The sequence below is a fragment of the Dermacentor variabilis genome, chromosome 1 (assembly GCF_050947875.1).
Source record: "Dermacentor variabilis isolate Ectoservices chromosome 1, ASM5094787v1, whole genome shotgun sequence".
NCBI classification, from domain to species: Eukaryota; Metazoa; Arthropoda; class Arachnida; order Ixodida; family Ixodidae; genus Dermacentor; species Dermacentor variabilis.
In genome coordinates this window covers 232105478-232117785 of record NC_134568.1, presented here as the reverse complement: position 1 = coordinate 232117785, position 12308 = coordinate 232105478, and the positions used below count along the sequence as shown (strand labels likewise).

At 48.3% G+C, this 12308-nt stretch overlaps 16 non-coding genes across 16 annotated transcripts; all 16 read left to right on the top strand.

The window, feature by feature from the left end:
- Positions 1-380: 380 nt before the first annotated feature.
- Positions 381-462, top strand: TRNAL-AAG (transfer RNA leucine (anticodon AAG)). Its single transcript has one exon. It is a non-coding gene; the product is annotated as a tRNA-Leu (tRNA).
- A 5107-nt stretch (positions 463-5569) lies between these two features.
- On the top strand, positions 5570-5641 carry TRNAC-GCA (transfer RNA cysteine (anticodon GCA)). The gene has a single exon. It is a non-coding gene; the product is annotated as a tRNA-Cys (tRNA).
- Positions 5642-5719: 78 nt separating this feature from the next.
- Positions 5720-5791, top strand: TRNAC-GCA (transfer RNA cysteine (anticodon GCA)). Its single transcript has one exon. It is a non-coding gene; the product is annotated as a tRNA-Cys (tRNA).
- A 75-nt stretch (positions 5792-5866) lies between these two features.
- TRNAC-GCA (transfer RNA cysteine (anticodon GCA)) lies at positions 5867-5938 on the top strand. Its single transcript has one exon. It is a non-coding gene; the product is annotated as a tRNA-Cys (tRNA).
- A 75-nt stretch (positions 5939-6013) lies between these two features.
- On the top strand, positions 6014-6085 carry TRNAC-GCA (transfer RNA cysteine (anticodon GCA)). The gene has a single exon. It is a non-coding gene; the product is annotated as a tRNA-Cys (tRNA).
- A 75-nt stretch (positions 6086-6160) lies between these two features.
- TRNAC-GCA (transfer RNA cysteine (anticodon GCA)) lies at positions 6161-6231 on the top strand. Its single transcript has one exon. It is a non-coding gene; the product is annotated as a tRNA-Cys (tRNA).
- Positions 6232-6307: 76 nt separating this feature from the next.
- Positions 6308-6379, top strand: TRNAC-GCA (transfer RNA cysteine (anticodon GCA)). The gene has a single exon. It is a non-coding gene; the product is annotated as a tRNA-Cys (tRNA).
- A 75-nt stretch (positions 6380-6454) lies between these two features.
- TRNAC-GCA (transfer RNA cysteine (anticodon GCA)) lies at positions 6455-6526 on the top strand. The gene has a single exon. It is a non-coding gene; the product is annotated as a tRNA-Cys (tRNA).
- A 75-nt stretch (positions 6527-6601) lies between these two features.
- On the top strand, positions 6602-6673 carry TRNAC-GCA (transfer RNA cysteine (anticodon GCA)). Its single transcript has one exon. It is a non-coding gene; the product is annotated as a tRNA-Cys (tRNA).
- Positions 6674-6748: 75 nt separating this feature from the next.
- Positions 6749-6820, top strand: TRNAC-GCA (transfer RNA cysteine (anticodon GCA)). The gene has a single exon. It is a non-coding gene; the product is annotated as a tRNA-Cys (tRNA).
- Positions 6821-6895: 75 nt separating this feature from the next.
- Positions 6896-6967, top strand: TRNAC-GCA (transfer RNA cysteine (anticodon GCA)). The gene has a single exon. It is a non-coding gene; the product is annotated as a tRNA-Cys (tRNA).
- A 75-nt stretch (positions 6968-7042) lies between these two features.
- Positions 7043-7114, top strand: TRNAC-GCA (transfer RNA cysteine (anticodon GCA)). Its single transcript has one exon. It is a non-coding gene; the product is annotated as a tRNA-Cys (tRNA).
- A 75-nt stretch (positions 7115-7189) lies between these two features.
- On the top strand, positions 7190-7261 carry TRNAC-GCA (transfer RNA cysteine (anticodon GCA)). Its single transcript has one exon. It is a non-coding gene; the product is annotated as a tRNA-Cys (tRNA).
- Positions 7262-7336: 75 nt separating this feature from the next.
- TRNAC-GCA (transfer RNA cysteine (anticodon GCA)) lies at positions 7337-7408 on the top strand. Its single transcript has one exon. It is a non-coding gene; the product is annotated as a tRNA-Cys (tRNA).
- A 75-nt stretch (positions 7409-7483) lies between these two features.
- TRNAC-GCA (transfer RNA cysteine (anticodon GCA)) lies at positions 7484-7555 on the top strand. The gene has a single exon. It is a non-coding gene; the product is annotated as a tRNA-Cys (tRNA).
- Positions 7556-7630: 75 nt separating this feature from the next.
- On the top strand, positions 7631-7702 carry TRNAC-GCA (transfer RNA cysteine (anticodon GCA)). The gene has a single exon. It is a non-coding gene; the product is annotated as a tRNA-Cys (tRNA).
- Positions 7703-12308: the final 4606 nt, after the last annotated feature.

Genomic DNA, 12308 nt, shown 5'->3' with positions numbered 1-12308 from the left:
ATTCGGAATTCGGTTTTTGCCATTTGCGCAAACAGGGGACGTGCCATACGATGTTATGATATTGGTTACAATGCACAGTGTCTGGAAAACAAGAATGGATTTCAGACACGAGCATGTGGATCCCAAGCCAGCCAAGATATATTTTGCTGAAAATATTTCATATGTTAGAGATGTGTTAAGGGCTCTTAACGAGCCACCTGAATGGTTGCCCATAATCGAAAAGTTATTGGAGCTTAAACCTTACTAACCAAGCTACACGGGACGAGCTGAAAGTCCCGTTTTTAGTATGTATCGACATGTGTCCAGTTATGTTGAATTCAGAGATACGAATTCTTGTGTGGCGTATAATTGATGAAATCCGGAAGTAAAGAAAAAAAAGTGGTAGCGTGGCCGAGCGGTCTAAGGCGCTGGTTTAAGGCACCAGTCTCTTCGGAGGCGTGGGTTCGAATCCCACCGCTGCCAGACGTTTTTGCCTCTTTACGTTCGCGCGTCGGCGAAAGGGGCACATAATCATACTACAGTATAAACGTGGTAGCGTGGCCGAGCAGTGATTCCACTTCCGGGCACCGCATTGAACGGACGTGTTATCATGTGCTCCGACGAAGCGGCGTTGGCGGCCGAGAACGGCCGCGGTAACAGGAATGCTGTTTTTGAAGACGAGGATTATCAGGTGATTTTGCCGCACTTGCCTACCTGGCGAATCGTCCTTAATACTGTTTTTTTACACGCGGACGTCCGTGGAAGACCGTACAAGGTTGAGGATTTCCGTGACGCTCTGGTTCGTCTGGAACTGCTCCCCAAAGTAGTTGCTTTGGGGGCGTATCAGATGAATCACGTGTGGGCGGTCATGATGAAGACGACTGAAGCCACTAGGAAACTGCTTGCTATCCGAAGCATCATTGTCAAAGAACGGCGGTGTATTGTCGTTGACCCGACCAATCAAGGCGTGCGCATGAAGTTACACTGGATGTTGCCAAACGTGTCAGATGAAGACATCAGACAAGCTCTTGCCCCATACGGAACGGTTACGGACGCGGCGAAAGAACGGTGGCGTGTTCAAGGGATTTTGGACAAGGGCTCAACGACGCGGTCGGTGACACTGCAGCTTAAGGCAGGTACTACAGTCGACGATATTCCGCACCAGCTACGCATAGCAGGGGAGCTCGTCATTGCCGTAATTCTGGGCCGCGCCCCTCTTTGCCTGCGGTGCCATACAACCGGTCATATTCGCCGGGACTGTCGAGTTCCACGCTTCGAGGTCTGCCGCCGCTTCGGCCATGAACGATCTCAGTGCGTCAAGACATACACCGTCGTCGCAGGACCAACGAAAAGAGAAGAAGAAGTATCTGAACACCTCATGGATGAGGCTGAAGTTGAAGATATTTCTCCGGTTAAGAGCGACAAGGTTGGCAACGCGGTCACACAGAAGCAGTCTCTTCACCCCAAAAACTTCTGCCCAAGCAAGAAAACCAACGACGAGGCTGATACTCGGAAAAAGACTGAAAACGGGGCGCCAGATAATCACAGTTTCGCTACAGAACAGAGTGATGTCCCCTCGAAGCCGTCGCCTGCCACTACGTGTGCCGAGGCGTCTGCTACGACTGACGTCGACATGTCAGCAGCCACTAGCAGGCCTGCGAAGCGGGCACACGAGGAAACGATCGGCGTAACCGGGACCTCTGGAGCAACGACATGCAGCGAACCACCTACAAAGGCGGCTCAGCTGCGACGTACGCCTTTCAAGCCGAGGCCCAACGTCCAAGTCGAGCGGAGACCCGAGACGGTGCCGCCCCCGTAGCGGCTTCGTTTTGGGTAGTGCAACCTAGATATGGCCACTACGTGTGATACCGCCAGCTTGACTGGTGGAGCCGTGTACTACAGAACAGAGCACACCACTTTATGCATAGTGCATGGGTCTCTCAAGGTAAGCGCTATGCGAACCGATTGCTCTTGCTCATAATGGAGGCCGCAATTAACACCGCGATTCGTATTGCCACGCTAAATGTCCAAGAACTAAGCACAAGGCGGCGGCAATATCAATTGAGTCGTATCTTTCTGGAAAACGATCTCGACATAATCGCCGTTCAGGAAACCAAGATAGTGAGTCAAGAGCAAACGGATCGCATGGTGCAACCATTCGTCCCCCGTTACAATGTAAGCGTCTGTCATGCGGCCGGCACATCGGGGGGCTGCGCTATTTTTTTGCGCAATAGCCTAAATATAAATGTGGAAACAGTCACAGTGTGTGAAACTGGACGCCTGGTTATTGTCGATTTTACCTTGAGTGAACTTTTCTGGCGAGTTATTTGTATTTACGCCCCTAATAGAGAGAGCGAGAGACAGTCTTTTTTTGAACGAGTTGAGGATTATTTAAAGACCGATAAGCTTTTGGTTTTACTTGGCGATTTCATCTGTGTTTGTTCTCCGGAGGATCGCGTGAAAAAACTGCCGATGAATGATCGTAGTGCACTGCTATTGAACAATCTTGTCAGTGAATACAACCTGGAAGACGTCGGCTATGTGTTGTACGATCACAGTGTTCCGCGTTTTACTCATTTTCAACGACTTAGCCATGCTCGGCTAGATAGAGCTTATGTGTCACTGGAACTGGTGCCGTTATGTAAAACGTACGCACGTTAAAGAACCCCAGGTGGTCAAAATTTCCGGAGTCCTCCACTACGGCGTGCCTCATAATCAGAAAGTGGTTTCGGCACGTAAAACCCCAAATATTATTATTATGTAAAACGTACGAGAACAAGCAAGTCACTTTTAGTGACCACAGTTTGGTTGCCTTCACAATAGGAACAAGAGAACGAAAAACAAACTTCTCGTGGGATTTGTGGAAATTTAACTATAAGCTACTCAACGATGACTGTTTCGTAAATGACATTAAAGAAAAAACTCTGTCGATTGATTGTAGCTGACGAGAAATATGTAGTCACCATGTGGGAAGATTTTAAAAATGAATTGAAGATGAGTGCTATAGAAAGGGCAACTAAACTGAAACAAAAAGAAAAACTGAAAGAAAAAGCCCTGCTTGACTTTCTACCTAATCTAGAAAGCACAGCACCTGGTCAAGTCATGAAGGAAATCAAGAAAGTTAAAAGCCAGTTAGAAATCATCGACACAGAGAAGTATCGCGGTGCCATGATCAGATCCCGTGCAGAAAGATTGTGGCAAGGGGAAACACCGAATAAAGGCGCGCTTAGTGACGAGAAAGCTTACGCTCGCCGCAGTGATATAAAGATGATGAGCTACAACGACGAAGTGACGACTGACCTCAGGATCATTGAACACGCCTTTGTTGAACACTATGGAGACCGGTCCAGCAAGAGAAAACTGATCTGTGTGGTTTCATAAGCCACTTCCTAAACTTAATGCCACGATTGGAAGAAAACGTTAAAAAAGGCCTCGAAGCGTCTATAACTGTGCGTGAAGTTGAAGCTGCTATAGAAAGGCACCTATAGGAAAGGCACCTGGGCCGGATGGTTTAAGCGCAGCTTTCTACAAAACATTTAAAGCAGAAATAGTACTAATCATGAATGAATTTTTAGTGCAGTCCTAGAAAAACAACCGAATACCCGCGTCATTCCGAACAGCTCAGATGGTCCTGATACCAAAATCTGACGATCCTGTAAAGCGCTTGTCTATTGCATCGTACCGCCCCATTAGCCTTGCGAACACTGACTATAAAATTTTTATGAAAATACTGGCGGAAAGGTGACAGACCGTAATAAAACTTTTAGTTGGAACCCAGCAAACGTGTGGGATTAAATGGCGCACAATAAACACCAATGTACACGTCGCCAGGAGCGTTCTAGAATGCGTCGATGCTTTCGAGGGTAAAGTTGCAATGTTGCAGCTAGACCTGGAGAAGGCATTTGACCGTGTGGATCATGATATTCTCTTCGAGATTTTGGAATACACGAACATAGGATCAGTGATTATAGATGGCTTAAAAATGGTGTACACAGACTGCAGCACACAGTTGATTATTAACAAGAGTCTCACGAGAAGTGTCAATGTCTCCTTATCTCTGAAACAGGGGTGCCCAATTTCATCATTGCTTTTCGCAGTATACCTGGAGCCCTTTTGCTTAGCCATTAGAGAGAACGAGAAAATAACAGGTTTCAAATTACAGCAAAGTGAGGTGAAAGTGTTTTCCTACGCAGACGATCTAGCAGTCTTTTGCGATGACTATGACAGTGTCAGCGAAGTGGTAACTCTGGCGAAAAGTTATTGTGAAAAAACAGGTAGTGCCATAAAGTGGGATAAGTGCATCGGGTTTTGGCAACGTGCGAGGCAAAGCAAACCACGCACTTTCTAAAACATACAGTGGGTGACCACGCCTGTGAAATATCTAGGCGTGCCGCTTGAACATTACAAAGACAGTACGCAGTTCTGGGAACAAGAAACACAGACGGCGAAGGAAAAAGCGCTGGCATGGCAAGGGCGCAATTTGTCAATGTTCGCGCGCTCCGCTGTGTGCAATATTTTTCTGGTTGCAAAAATATGGTACATACTGCAAGCGCTATTCATGTTGCGAGTGAATGTACAGAAGCTGCATCGAGTGTTCGCTGTGTTCATTTGGAACTCAACTTGGGAACGCTGCAGCCGCTCTAATCTGTTCAGATCAGTTCGCTGCGGTGGTCTTGGACTGTCACACCTATTTGTACACCAGATTGTATCGCGGTTTATGTTCTTGCGGAACCACAGTGATCCATTTTTGCGCACCATGACACAAGTGCGATTAAGTAATCTTTTACCTGACTTCATTGTTTCGTGTTCCAATGTTGAATCCCCTCCAGTGAAAGGTTTCCTTCAGGAAGTAGTGTCATCTTTCCGTATGCTTAGTGTTCGTTTCTCCCTAGAATATTTAAGTTCCGTGAAAAGAAAGAAATTGTACCATGATATGATACACTCATTCATGCCAGTTCCAATGTATAGGTTAGCATACTATAGAGGTTCAGGCGATGATGTCCTCAAAAGGGTCAAAAGAATGCTTGTGAAACCATCGGTAAAATCATTCTTCTTTAAACTCCACACAAATACCTTGCCTGTAAAGACTTGGCTGGCCGACAAGGGAATATATGTGCCGTGGACCACCGATTGTATAATGTGTAAAAACCAGAGACTGTTGATCACGTCTTCATTGATTGTTGGGATCCCTTTTTTCATTGGGACATGTTACAACGAACATTAAAGAAAGCATTAACAATAACCCTACGTGATATCAGATACTTAAACACAGGCATTAACGATATTCCATATGACCTTATTATGCTGCTGAGCCTCCATAGTATATGGTCCACAAGAATGTCGGTATGTAACGCTGATGTGAATGTCCATTCCGTGCGAGAAAACTTTATTGAAAGTGTCGTCTACATGCGCGAAGGGTACAAAGCCCAGAAAGAACCGCCCGATTGGTTGCCGCTGTTCGATGAGTTGGCTAAATTCAAGCGATTTTAATTTTAGAGAGTCAGCATAAGCTAAGCTGATTCTCTTAACAATGTATTCGCATGGCATTTCTGTAACGAGGAAATAAAGAAAAAGAAGAAGAGGGGGGGGGGGGGGTGTAGATCAGTGGTAGAGCATTCGACTGCAGATCGAAAGGTCCCAGGTTCAAACCCGGGTGCCCCCCTTTCCAGCTTTTTCTTACAGTTCTCCACTTATTTGATAGCAATTATTGACGGGCAATTCTCGTTGGGAGCTTTTATTCGGGGGAATAGCTCAGTGGTAGAGCATTCGACTGCAGATCGAGAGGTCCCCGGTTCAAACCCGGGTGCCCCCTTTACAGCTTTTTTTCTATTCTCCACTTATTTTATAGCAATTATTGGCGGGCACTTCTCGTTCGGAGCTGTTATTCGGGGGCATAGCTCAGTGGTAGAGCATTCGACTGCAGATCGAGAGGTCCCCGGTTCAAACCCGGGTGCCACATTTACAGATTTTTTTCTATTCTCCACTTATTTTATAGCAATTATTGGCGGGCACTTCTCGTTCGGAGCTGTTATTCGGGGGCATAGCTCAGTGGTAGAGCATTCGACTGCAGATCGAGAGGTCCCCGGTTCAAACCCGGGTGCCCCCTTTACAGCTTTTTTTCTATTCTCCACTTATTTTATAGCAATTATTGGCGGGCACTTCTCGTTCGGAGCTGTTATTCGGGGCCATAGCTCAGTGGTAGAGCATTCGACTGCAGATCGAGAGGTCCCCGGTTCAAACCCGGGTGCCACAGTTACAGATTTTTTTCTATTCTCCACTTATTTTATAGCAATTATTGGCGGGCACTTCTCATTCGGAGCTCTTATTCGGGGGCATAGCTCAGTGGTAGAGCGTTCGACTGCAGATCGAGAGGTCCCCGGTTCAAGCCCGGGTGCCCCCTTTACAGCTTTTTTTCTATTCTCCACTTATTTTATAGCAATTATTGGCGGGCACTTCTCGTTCGGAGCTCTTATTCGGGGGCATAGCTCAGTGGTAGAGCGTTCGACTGCAGATCGAGAGGTCACCGGTTCAAGCCCGGGTGCCCCCTTTACAGCTTTTTTTCTATTCTCCACTTATTTTATAGCAATTATTGGCGGGCACTTCTCGTTCGGAGCTCTTATTCGGGGGCATAGCTCAGTGGTAGAGCGTTCGACTGCAGATCGAGAGGTCCCTGGTTCGAACCCGGGTGCCCCCTTTACAGCTTTTTTTCTATTCTCCACTTATTTTATAGCAATTATTGGCGGGCACTTCTCGTTCGGAGCTCTTATTCGGGGGCATAGCTCAGTGGTAGAGCGTTCGACTGCAGATCGAGAGGTCCCTGGTTCGAACCCGGGTGCCCCCTTTACAGCTTTTTTTCTATTCTCCACTTATTTTATAGCAATTATTGGCGGGCACTTCTCGTTCGGAGCTCTTATTTGGGGGCATAGCTCAGTGGTAGAGCATTCGACTGCAGATCGAGAGGTCCCCGGTTCAAACCCGGGTGCCCCCTTTACAGCTTTTTTTCTATTCTCCACTTATTTTATAGCAATTATTGGCGGGCACTTCTCGTTCGGAGCTCTTATTCGGGGGCATAGCTCAGTGGTAGAGCGTTCGACTGCAGATCGAGAGGTCCCTGGTTCGAACCCGGGTGCCCCCTTTACAGCTTTTTTTCTATTCTCCACTTATTTTATAGCAATTATTGGCGGGCACTTCTCGTTCGGAGCTCTTATTTGGGGGCATAGCTCAGTGGTAGAGCGTTCGACTGCAGATCGAGAGGTCCCCGGTTCAAGCCCGGGTGCCCCCTTTACAGCTTTTTTTCTATTCTCCACTTATTTTATAGCAATTATTGGCGGGCACTTCTCGTTCGGAGCTCTTATTCGGGGGCATAGCTCAGTGGTAGAGCGTTCGACTGCAGATCGAGAGGTCCCTGGTTCGAACCCGGGTGCCCCCTTTACAGCTTTTTTTCTATTCTCCACTTATTTTATAGCAATTATTGGCGGGCACTTCTCGTTCGGAGCTCTTATTCGGGGGCATAGCTCAGTGGTAGAGCGTTCGACTGCAGATCGAGAGGTCCCTGGTTCGAACCCGGGTGCCCCCTTTACAGCTTTTTTTCTATTCTCCACTTATTTTATAGCAATTATTGGCGGGCACTTCTCGCGGAAAACTCCTATTCGGGGGTATAGCTCAGTGGTAGAGCATTCGAATGCAGATCGAGAGGTCCACGGTTCGAACCAGGGTGCCCTCTTTGCAGCTTTTATCTTGTTTTCTGCTCTTATATTTATAGCAAATATGGGTGCGCACTTCTCGCTGAAAACGCCTATTCGGGGGTATAGCTCAGTCATTCTGCATCCGGCAGCCGAGCTGTTCGGATCGTAGAGTCATGGCCTCTTCCGGGGCAGCGACAGCGACCACTTTTGGTCGCGGAAACAGGATCACCGACGACGATAAGGATTATCCGTTTATGTTGCCTCAGCTGCCGAAAGGACGAGTTGCCTTTAACACCGTGTTTTTACACGGTGATGTACGCGCCAGACCTTACAAGGTCGAAGATTTTAGAGACGCCCTTCTGCCGACGGGACTGCTGCCGGACGTGGTATGCATAGGGGCGTACCAGATAAACCACGTCTGGGCGGTGACCCTGTCTGACGCCACTGCGACGAAGCGCCTCATGGCCCTTAAGGAACTGCAAGTGAAGGGAAGACGGTGTGTCATCGTGGACCCGCAAGACCAGCAGGTGAAGCTTAGGCTTCACTGGCTGCTCTATGGCGTTGCAGACGAGGACATACAGACGGCGTTCATGGCTTTCGGCAAGGTGGAGGAGGTAAGCCGGGAAAGGTGGCGCGTCCATGGCCTGGGCGACAAGACGTCGACAACCAGGACTGTGCTTCTAAAGCTGAAAAGCGGCGTGAAAATGGAAGACCTTCCTCATCAGGTCCGCGTCGGCGGAGAGCTGGCATTGGTGGTCGTCCCTGGTCGACCCATGCAGTGCCTGCGCTGCCAAGGCACGGGGCACGTCCGCCGGGAGTGTAAAGTTCCGCGCTGTTCTCGCTGCAGACGGTTCGGTCATGTTGACGCCGACTGCGTCAAATCCTACGCCGCCGTGACAAGCCCAGCAGTGAACGACGTGGCCGCAGAGCACGTCATGGACGTGGTCGAGACGGAGGACGCCGCTACAGGCATCGGAGACCTGGTACCGACAGCGGCAGTCGGCGAGACGTCGACCGTCGGCGCAGAAGGCACGGTTGCTCAAGGTACTGAGAAGCGGAGTGGGAAGGTGCAGGGCGCGACTGCTGTGGGCCCCGCGACGGGAACCATTAGTGAAGACCCGCCCGACAACGGTATGACGGCAATGCAGCAGGACGAGGCTGTGAAAGACGGCGACCGGACTGAGACTCTTGGCGGCCCGGTCAAACGCCCCCACGACCAGACCAAGGACCAAGGCGAGGGTGCGACCAGCACCACCGAGGGACCACCGACAAAGACGCCCCAGGGGAGGCGGGTGGGCTTCAAACCAAAGCCGAATGTGCCGCCTGAAAGAAAGCCTGTGATCAAAGTGTCGACGACATACAATGCCGGGAAGCCGGATGGGCCCGGAGGCGGCTAGCCAAGGGCTGGTCGTGAAGGGTAAGCACCATGCTCCGGGCCTACTTTTCTCGCTAGATGAAGATGGATGAAATACCGTCACTTAGTATTGCCACACTAAATGTGCGAGGGTTGGCGGCTAGTCGTAGGCAATGTCAGGTCCTACGGTTGGTAACGGACCATGACATAGACGTACTAGCCGTACAGGAAACCAAGGTTGACGGAGAGGAGGAGACCGGGAGCATGGTGCGACGATTCACGACTAGGTACTTTGTGGTGGTGAGTCATGCGGTAGGCATCTCCGGGGGGTGTATTCTTTTTGTGAAGAAGCTGCCGGGTTTACATATACAAAGTGTGTGGTCCTGTCTGGATGGAAGGATTGTTTTATGTGACTTTACGATCTCTGACTTTGAGTTTCGCGTCATGTGCGTTTATGCGCCGAATTCTGTAGACGAGCGTGTCCTCTTTTTTTCGAACCTCTCACAATATGTTTGCTGTAATAAGCGCGTTGTGTTATTAGGGGACTTCAATTGTGTGTTGAGTGCTAGAGACCGAGCCAACAATGCCGGCGTGCGTGATAGAAGTAGTGACGTTTTGTCAAAATTAATTAATGAAAATGAACTTGATGATGTTTTTCAATGTCTGGAAGGGGAGCGTCAAGTGACATTTACGCGTTTTCAAGGCAGTAGTCATGCGCGACTGGATCGCATGTACATTTCGTTGGACACGATTCCAAGATGCCACGGTTATTGCGTTGTACCCGTGTCATTTTCGGATCACTGCCTGGTAAAATGTAACATAGGTACAAGGAAAAGGGAACATGCATTTAATTGGCATCTATGGAAACTCAATGACTTGTTATTAAATGATACATCTTTTGTAAAGGATGTGCGGGATGCGGTTAATGAAATACGCGAAGATGCGGCTGATACAATAGCAGAAAAGTGGGAATGTGTTAAACAAAAAGTTAAAATGAAAGCCTTAGAAAGGCCAAGCTGCCTCAAATTTGAGAGGGAATATAAAGAAAAAGGTTTGCGCACACTACTTCAGCAGCTGATAACGCTTGAGTGCAGAGAGCCTGGTCTGTACAAAGACGATGTGCGGAGCGTCAAGGAAAAGCTTGAACAGTTCGACAAAGAACGTTATCAAGGTGCCATCGTGCGAGCAAGAGCAGATGCACTGGCGGCAGGGGAGACGCCCACTAAAAGGGCGCTCGGTTTAGAGAAGGCACATGGAAGACGAAACCATGTCGATCAACTTTTAATGAATGGAGCTGTTGTTGACGAAAACGAGAGCATAGCACACGCCTTCTTCCAATACTATCAGTCGCTCTTTGCATTTCAGGAAGCGAATTTAGAGGGTTTCAAAGCGGACTTTCTGCACCGCATGCCGCGTTTGAGTGATGAAGCTAAGGAGCGATTAGAAGGGAAAATAACGGAGAGGGAAGTCGAAAAGGCAATCGACGATTTAAACTTGGGCAAGTCACCGGGACCAGATGGACTCAGCGCCGCCTTATATAAGACATTGAAAAGAGAACTGGCCCCTTTATTAGTAGAAGTATTTAATGAAGCGTACGAGCAGAAATCATTGCCACCTTCTTTTGGGAAAGCGCACACCATTCTAATTCCGAAGAACGATAAATTAGATGAACTGAGATTCGTATCATCCTATAGGCCCATATCACTAACAAATGTGGATTACAAGATATTTATGAAGATTTTAGCGACCAGACTTCAAAGTGTCATAAAGGAAATCGTCACAGACCATCAAACTTGTGGAATCAAAGGGCGAACAATTTTTTCTAACATCCATAAGATGCGGTGTGTGCTCGAGTGCTGTGACGTCACCGGTGGCGGCGTTGCAGTTCTTCAGCTTGATCTTGAGAAAGCGTTCGATTGCGTCGCTCACGTTATTTTGTTCTCCATATTGGATCATGTTAATGTCGGTACCATCATCACTGAGGGTGTGGCCTTGGCGTACCAGAACTGCACTACAAGGTTAATTGTTAATAAGTCGCTGGGGGCCCCCATTAACATCATGCGTTCAGTGCACCAAGGCTGTCCCCTCAGTCCTCTGTTATTTGCTATATACATAGAAGCAATGTGTGTGGCCATTACCGCAAATAACAATATACGTGGTTTTAGATTGGCAGAATCCGAAGTGAAGCTGCTAGCGTATGCTGATGACGTTGCAGTGTGTTGCACAGACGAACCAAGTGTGACTGAAACAATTGCTGTAGTAAAACATTTCTGTGACGTCACGGGCAGCAAAGTCAATTGGGGCAAATCCCTCGGGCTCTGGCACGGGGAGTGGTCTTCGGCACCGGAATACTTCGCCAATGTCAACTGGGTGAAAACTCCGACGAAGTATCTGGGTGTTCCCCTCGACAGGTACAAGAGCAGCGATGAGTACTGGAGGAACCGAACTAATGAAACGAAAGAAAAAGTGGACAGATGGACAAGCACTAACCAGTCTATTTTTTCAAGGGCGACAATTTGTAATATGTTTTTTATAATGAAGTTATATTATGTTATGCAAGTGTTGCATTGTTCCAGGGCAAATGTGCAAAGGCTGCACAGAGTGTTCGCGGTCTTCATCTGGGGATCAGCATGGGAGAGGGCTAGCCGAACCAATTTGTTTAGAAGAGTGAAGGACGGGGCTGTTGGCTTGGCACATCTTTTTGTTCGACAACTTGTCAACCGCTTTTTGTTTTTTCGAGATGTGCGCGATCCTTTTCTGCGCACCGTATGTCAACTCAGGTTGAGCGACGCATTGCCGGCGTATGTTGTTAGTACGGCAAGCATGACCGCAAAACTTCGAGGTTATCTTAAGGAAGTGGTCGACAGTGTGCGCTTCCTTTCAGTTCGTTTTTCAAAAGATTATCTATGTCAAGTGAAAAGGAAAACACTGTATAATGATGTGTGCGACATTGTGTTCCCAGTGCCCTTATACAGAGCCATATACAGTGGAGGGCCAGGACAAGACGTCCTTAAACGGGTGAAACGCATGCAGGTGCCACCAGGGGTTAAAACCTTCTTTTTTAAGCTCCACACAGTAACGCTCTCTGTGAAAACGTTTGTGGAAGAACGAGGCTGTCTTGTGCCTTGGGGATCCCACTGCTTGATCTGTCAGAAGCCGGAGACCATTGATCACGTTTTCTTGCATTGCTGGGCGGCTGTTTTCCTTTGGGACGTGCTAAAGCGAACGCTGAAAAAGGAGTTACCGGTGGACCCCCAAGGGATCAGGTATCTGCCAATTAAAGATGAAGA